Source organism: Moschus berezovskii, chromosome 1 (genome assembly GCF_049115385.1).
Source record: "Moschus berezovskii isolate FMDL1 chromosome 1, NW_MosBer_1.0, whole genome shotgun sequence".
NCBI lineage: Eukaryota > Metazoa > Chordata > Mammalia > Artiodactyla > Moschidae > Moschus > Moschus berezovskii.
In genome coordinates, this window is record NC_142460.1 from 59,102,793 (window position 1) to 59,111,729 (window position 8,937).

An 8,937-nucleotide genomic window follows, 5' to 3' on the forward strand; every position below is an offset into this window, starting at 1 on the left:
AATGCCGAAGAATTGATGCTTTTGAACTGTGGTGTTGGAGAAGACTCTTGAGAGTCCCTTGGACTGCAAGGAGATCCAACCAGTCTATTCTAAAGGAGATCAGTCCTGGGTGTTCATTGGAAGGACTGATGTTGAAGCTGAAACTCCAATACTTTGGCCACCTCATAAGAAGAGTTGACTCATTGGAAAAGACTCTGATGCTGGGAGGGATTGAGGGCAGGAGGAGAAGGGGACAACAGAGGATGAGATGGCTGGATGGCATCACCAACTCAATGGACATGAGTTTGAGTGAGCTTCAGGAGTTGTTGATGGACAGGGAGGCCTGGCGTACTGTGATTCATGGGGTTGCTAAGAGTCATATATGACTGAGCGACTGAACAGAACTGAACTGATTCATTGGAAAGACTGCTGTTGAAGCTGAAACCCCAATAATTTGGCCACCTGATGGGAAGAGTCAACTGAATGGAGAAGACCCTGATGCTGGGAAAGATTGAAGGCAGGAGGAGAAGGCGGTGACATAGGATGAGATGGTTGGATGGCATCACCAACTCAATGGATATGAGTTTAAGCAAACTTCAGAAGATAGTGAAGGACAAGGAAGCCTGATGTGCTATAGTCCATGGGATAGCAAAGGGTTGGACATGACTGAGCAACTGAACAATTGCAAGAGTCTATTCAAGGATGTTGGTATAGCAAACAGCCTTGGAAGATAGAAACAGCATCATCTTCTTCCAGAGCAAAAGATTTGTTTTCAGACTAGGAAAATTATGATAATGTCTCTGTACAGGGAACATTTGGGGCAGGTTTCACACCAACAGCTCATAAGATAGGGACTTCTTAAGCTCTGAGTTCCTCACTACGATGTGAACCTACTGTTTGTATTCTATTTGTACCTCTCAGTGTGGCAGTCTAGGCCCAGGGTCAAGAGGAACACATGTGAACATGAAGTTCATGATGCCTTCTGTGCTTTGCAATAAAATCTCCTCTGTCTTTGACTCAATAGTTTCATGTCTTTCTCCACTAATGATGACACTGTGACAGGCTAAGTTGTTAGCTTGCAAGCAGAGTAAAATTTCAGATCACTCATAGTTTCTTGAGTATAGTAGAAGCAAGATTGCAATTTTGGCCATTTCCAACTCAATGCACATGGGCTTGGGTGGACTCCGGGAGTTGGAGATGAACAGGGAGGCCTGGCGTGCTGCAGTTCATGGGGTCGCAAAGAGTCGGACACAACTGAGCGACTGAACTGAATTGAACTCTAGAACCTGGACTTGAAACCAAGCATTTGAGTATAATCAGTCAATTTCTACTGAGGGAATCAGCTAAAATGAAATTAGCATAAATATGGTGAGCAAATTTGCCCATTCTCTCAGCAAAATCAGACTTTGATCTTTCATTTTGATAATAGGAAAATTTATTTACTTCATAAGCAACTTTACCAATACTTTTTGTTTTCAAGGTATAATCGGTGAAACACTACACTAGAAGAAGTAAATCCTGGCCAAGAAAATTGTAAGGAAAAAGCCACCTTGGTACAACTTATCTTTCTTGAAAAGTGTGTTAGTCACCCAGTTGTGTCTGACTTTTTGTGACCCTATGGACTCTAGCCTATCAAGCTCCTCTGTGGGATTTCCCAGGCAAGAATACTGGAGTGGGTACCCATCTCTTCTTCAGGGGATATTCCCAACCCAGGGATCAAACCCAGATCTCCTGTATTGCAGGAAGATTTTTTACCATCTGAGCCACCAGGGGAATCCTTATTCTTCTTAGAAATGTTTGATACATTAGTACTTAAACTTTCTGAGAAATCTTATAATAAAGAAGTTTGACTTCTTTATTTGGAATCTTATTTCAAATATCCCAGATTATTTGATAGCAAAATTTCTCCTCTCCTGTATGGATCTAGGATCCCAGTGAACACATTTTGAGAATCACTGATTGGGATAGATGCATCTTCTCAGCCTATCCTCATCCTGTTATCACAAGGCTTTGAATAGCTTCTAGTTTAAATGGTCGTACCTGTACTAACAGAGAAAAGGAAAGATTTGTGAGTCTACACTTGGGCTGCAGCAATTATTCTGAGCCTTAGATTCCCAATAAAATCGTCGTGATGCTAAAAAGTTGATATTTTTAAAACTCCCTAGGCTAGTATAATATGTAGCCAGAGTTAAGTGCCATGTGATAGAGCAGTAAAGCAGGAACTCACTCCTGGGGAAATCATAAAGAAAGTATAGAGTCCATATATTATTCTGTCAGTATAGTAACTGCTAGCCACTTGCTACTTTATAAATTTTAGTTTAAATTAATATAATTAAATGAAATTTAAGCTCTATTTCTGTCATTCTTAGTCACACTCCACATACTCCATTAGCTACATACAGCTAGTGCTATAGTGTTAAATATTATATATATATTATAACATATATATGTATACATAATATATATACACAATGTATCATATATACATATACATATATTATAACATATAAATTTTATATATAACATAATGTTTCCATCATCACAGAAGGTTCTGTTGGTCAGTGCTGCTATGTAAGCTACAGAGTTCTCCCCCAACATGGCCATAGCCAAACTTGGAAGTTCTAGGTTTGATTGTATTAAGGCAGTCAGTGCTCTTTCCTAAGGGGGACTACAGAGGATATGAATGGAAATTTTCATGGAATGTGTGTGATATATGTATATGTGGGTGCATGTGAGTATGCACACAGGTGTGTTCACGTGCTGTGGAAATAATTGTGATAGTATAATTCCTTTAGCCCTATGAAATGTATCATGCTCTAAATTCATGCTAATATAAGAAAAAATCGTAATGACTTAATATCCTTGGAACCCAACTTTAAGAATGTTTCCAAACAATCAGGACTGATTGTCTTAATATTGCTTCCCAAAAGACATTCTCTAAAGTTGTTATTTTTGGTTTTCTCCCTGAGGGTCCCTGATTTCTCTAATTCTTGTCCTGGAATCACCCCATAGTTAGAGAATAAGTCATGATCATTAATTAAATTCAGTTTTATAAGATATTGCCATTAGCTACAGGATCTAAAACTATAACCTAAATTTTTATTTAATATGTTCAAAAAGGGCTGGGAAAATATCTCAGGAAACAAATGAAAACAAGCAGAAGGAAATTATTTTGTGCTATAAAAACACCTAATTTTTATTTGTTTAGTCGTTAAGTTCTGTTGGGTACTTTTGTGACCGCATAGACTGTAGCTCATCAGACTCCTCTGTCCATGGAATTTCCCGCAAGATACTGGAGTGGAGTGGAGGGCCATTTCCTTCTCCAGATGATCTTCCCAACCCAGGAATAAAACCTTTGTTTCCTGAATTGGCAGGCAGGTTCTTTACCACAGTCACCAGGAAAGCCCACATTGTTTTGTTACATAAGAATTTTTTTTAAAACTTGTTGCAAAGATAGTTTTAATATTTAGCTATTCAGCATAAGCTGAAGATAAAAAGGGGTCCTCTATAAAAGTTTATGGTTGTCAAGTATGTGTCATTTAGTGAATGACATGAAATGTATAAAGAAAAAAATAATCCTTTTATGATCACTCATGTGATCTTTAAAACCAGGACTCACCTATAGGGAAGGGTGATTCGCTGTTTTCTTTCTATGGAAAACTTGAGAAGGGGAGAATCCAAGAATGTAATTTTCTGACTTTAACCCGGGTATATTAGCCACAAACTTTGATCAAATAGAAAATACAAATACTTTTGAATGATAAAACCTCCATTCTTGCTACTCTAATACTGTCTTCATCTTAGCAGAGAGAATAGTCCCTACCTCATTCTATGAAGTCCCTCCCTGTGTTAGTCACTCAGTTGTGTCTGACTCTTTGCCCCCCGAAGGACTGCAGCCCATCAGACTTCTCTGTCCATGGAATTCTCCAGGCAAGAATACCAGAGTGGGTACCCATTCCCTTCCCCAGGGGATCTTCCCAATCCAAGGATCAAATGTGGGTCTCCTGCATTGCAGGCAGATTCTTTACCATCTGAACCACCAGGGAAGCCAATTCTATGAAGTCAGAATTACCCTAATACCAAAGCAAAGACATTACAAGGAAACTACATAACAATATTTCACATGAACATTGATATAAAAACTCTCAATGAAACATTAACAAATAAAATTTGACAATGTATACAAAAATTATACACAACGCTCAAGTGGATTTGTCCCAGGTATTGCAGTCTCAGTTCAGCATTTTAAAACCAATTAATGTAATCTATTACATCAAAAAGATAGTGAAGAAAATTACATAATCATATCAATAGATATAGAAAAATCATTTGAAAAAATCTAATACCCACTCATAATAAAAACTCTGCAAACTAGTAATAGAGGGGAATTTCCTCAACTTGATAAAAATCCTCTACAAAATACTTAAAGGTAATATCATCCTGAATGGTAAGAATTTTGTAATTTCCCCACTAAGATTTGGAGCAAGGTATGGCAACCCACTCCAGTACTCTTGCCTGGAAAATCCCATGGACCAGGAAGCCTGGTAGGCTGCCGTCTATGAGGTCGCACAGAGTCGGACCTGACTGAAGCGACTTAGCAGCAGCATCAGCAGGGTGTCCTTTGTCACCACTGATTTTCAACATTGTATTAATACTCCTGGAAAATGCAATAAGACAGAAAAAGGAAATAGAATATATGTAGATTGGGAAAAGAAATTCTCTTTGTTTTCAGATAACCTGCTTGAATACATAGAAAACCCAAAAGAATGAACAAAATGACTACTCAAAATAATGAGTAGTTACACCAAGGCTGAAGGATATAAGGTTGATATACAACAGTTGATCATTTTCCCATGTATGAGCAATGAGCAAGTGGACTTTTATATTAAAATGTAATACTATTTATATGAGAATCTCAAATATGAAATACATAGGTATGAGTATAAGTAAATATATTTAAGATCTGTAGGAGGAAAATTACAAAACTTGCTGGAGAAGACTCTTGAGAGTCCCTTGGACTGCAAGGAGATCCAACCAGTCCATTCTAAAGGAGATCAATCCTGGGTTTTCATTGGAAGGACTGATGCTAAAGTTGAAACTCCAATACTTTGGCCACCTCATGCGACGAGCTGACTCACTGGAAAAGAGTCTGATGCTGGGAAGGATTGGGGGCAGAAGGAGAAGGGGACGACAGAGAATGAGATGGCTGGATGGCATCACCGATTCGATGGACATGAGTTTGAGTGAACTCCGGGAGTTGTTGATGGACAGGGAGGCCTGGCGTACTGTGATTCATGGGCTTCCAAAGAGTTGGACACGACTGAGCGACTGAACTGAACTGAACTGAAAGAGATATAGCAAAGAATCAATAAATGGAGAAACATTCAATTTTCATAAATAGACTTGAGATGTAAGTTTTACCCACACAAAATCTATAGATTCAATGCAATAACCTAAAATTTGGTTAGGTTATTTTGTGGATACTGATGTACTACTTCTAAGCTTCTAAATTATACTGATTATAAACTTCTAAACTTTCCTGAGAAATCTGTATACAGGTCAAGGAACAACAGTTAGAATTGGGCATGAAACAATGAAGTGGTTCCAAATTGGGAAAGGAGTACATCAAGGCTATATGTTGTCACCCAAAGTTTGGGAGAAGATATTTTCAAAAGACCTATTTGATAAAGGACTGCTATGCAAAATATACAAAGAACTGTTAAAATTGAGCAATAAGAAAGAAATAGTCCAATTTAAAATTGACCTATGATCTGAACTGGAAAAGGAAGTGGAAACCCATTCCAGTATCTTGCTTGAAGAATCTCATTAACAGAGGTGCCTGGTGGGCTGCAGTCCTTCGGGTTGCAAACAGTTGGACATGACTTAGCAATTAAATGACAACAACAAAGATCTGAATAGACAACACACCAAAGGAAATATGCAGATGGCAAATGAGCATACGAAAAGATACTCAGTGTCATATACAATCAAGGAATTAAAAATCGAAAGACAGCAGCGATATCACAGCACATCTATTAGAATGACTATAATCCAAAACACTAAATGCTAGCAAGAGTGGGGAGCAATGGTAATTCTTTTATTATTATTATTATTATTTTTTAATTTATCTATTTTAATTGGAGGCTAAGTACTTTATATTATTGTATTGGTTTTGCCATACATTGACTTGAATCTGCCTCGGGTGTACATGTGTTCCCCATCTTGAACCCCGCTCCCAACTCCCTCCCCATCCCATCCCTCTGGTTCATCCCAGTACACCAGCCCTGAGCTCATGTGCTGTTGGGCTGTTGGGAATGCAAAATGGTACAGCCACTTTAGAAGACAGTTCGGCTGTTTCTTGCACACTAAATATACTCTTACCATAGAATGCAGCAGTTGTGCCCCTGGAAACATACAATGGAATGATTTTTTGAGCTGAAATAAATGTGCTTCAAGCCATGAAAAGATATGGAAGATTCATAAGTACATTACTAAGTAATTAAAATCAGTCTGAAAAGTACATAGTGTATGATATCAACTATATAACATTTGGGAAAAGGCAAAGCTGTAGAAACAGTAAAAGGGTTAGTGGTAGTCAGAGCTTAGTTGTGAGGGAGGGAGGAATAAATAGGCAGGGCACAGAGGACTTTTAGAATAGTAAAACTACTTTGATACTGTATTGGTGTACACATGTTAAAAATTTGTCCAAACCCACAGAATGTACAAAACTGACAGTGAACCCTGTTGTGAACTATGGACTTTGGGTGATGATATGTCAATGTAAGTTCATCAACTGTAACAAATGGACCACTCTAGTGTGGAATTTTGATAGTGAAGAAGGCTATGCTTATGTAGGGACAATAGGGTATGTATATAGAAATCTCTATAATTTATATAACTATATTGAATTATCTCTGTAATTTCTAAATCTCTATAATTTACTATGCTGTGAACTCAAAACTGCTGCGTACAATAGAGTATATTAAAAATTTCATATTTTTTGCTTTTCATCTTCTATAAAGCCACACAGTTCAGAAAATTCAATTACATAGGGAATTAAAATATATATATATATATTACACACATATTATAGTTTTTCTAAACATTTATTGTGTGCTAAGTCACTTCAGTCTTGTCTGACTCTTTGCAACTCTATGGACTATAGCCTGCCAGGTTTCTCTGTCTATGGTTTGGAATGGGTTGCCATTCCCTTCTCCAGGGGATATTTCTGATCCAGGGATCGAACTCCTGCACTGACAGGTGGGTTCTTAACCATTAGCACCACCTGGGAAGTATTTATTAGGTTGATGCAAAAGTAATTGCAGTTTTGCATTGTTTAACTTTGCCTTTTGATATTGGAATATATTCATAAATAAATATGGTTATGTTATACATCATTTTAATGCACATTTCTTGCTTTATTGTTTATTTTTTTTTTTGCTAATGACTTATTACTTGCTGTTTATTTTATATTTATTTTAGTGTAAGGAAATGAAGTTAGACAAAAAGCAAATTTGAGCAATTTTCTTATTTGAGTTCAAATGGATCATAAAGCAGCAAAAACAACTCACAACATCAATAACACAATTGGCCCAGAAACTGCTAGTGAATGTACAGTGCCGTGGTGGTTCAAGAAGTTTTGCAAAGGAGATGAGAGACTTGAAGATAAGGAGAGTTGTGGTCAACCATTCAAAGTTGACAATGACCAACTGAAAGGGTCATTGAAGTTGATCCTCTTATAACTACAAGAGAAGATGCCAAAGAACCCAGCATTTGAAGCAAATTGAAAAGGTGAAAAAGCTCAATAAGTGGGTGCCTAATGAGCTGACAGAAACCTCAAAAAATTATCATTTTGTCTTCTCTTATTCTATGCAAAAACAATAAACCACTTCTAAATCAGATTGTGACATGTGATAAAAAGTGGATTTTTGATAACCAGTAATGACCAGCTCAGTGGTTGGACTAAGAAGCTCCAAAGCACTTCCCAAAGCCAAACTTGCATCAAACTCACACATGGGCACTGCTTGGTCATCTGGTACAAGTCTGATCAATTACAGCTTTCTGAACCCCAGGGAAACCATTACCTGAGATTTATGCTCTGCAGATCAATGAGATACACTGAAAACCACAACCCCTGTGGATGGCATTGGTCAATAGTATGGGCCCAGTTCTTCTCCATGACAATGCCCAACTGCACATAGCACAACCAATGCTTCAAAAGTTGATCGAATTGGGCTGTGAAGTTTTACCTTCTCCGGCATATTAACCAGAACTCTCACCAATCGACTACCACTTCTTCATGCATCTTGGTAGTTCTTTGTAGGGAAAATGCTTCCACAAACAGCAGGAGGCAGAAAATGCTTTGCAAGAGTCTAGAATCCTGAAACACAGATTTTTATCCTACAGGAATAAATAAATTTATTTCACATTGGCAGAAATGTGTTGATTGTAATGGTTCCTATTATGAAAGTGAAAGTGAAGTTGCTCAGTCGTGCCTGACTCTTTGCGACCCCGTGGACTGTAGCCTACCAGGCTTCTCTGTCCGTGGGATTCTCCAGGCAAGAATACTGGAGTGGGTTAGCGTTTCCTTCTCCAGGGGATCTTCCCAACCCAGGGATCGAACCTGGGTCTCCTACACTGGAGACAGACACTTTAACCTCTGAGCCACCAGGGAAGCCCGATTATGATTAATAAAAATGTGTTTGAACCTCGTTATAATGATTTAAAGTTTACAATCTGAAACCGCAATTACATTTGCATCAACTTAATGTCACAACTGAGCGACTGAACTGAACTGTATGTCAGCCAAACTAGTACAAATTTAGTAAGTGTTAAGTTAATGCTTTTCTGGGGGAATACGTACAATACATAAATTACACAGTATACATTTAGTACATATACTAAATCATACATTTAGTATATGGAGAGGGAAGTGGCAACCCACTCCAGTCTTCTTGT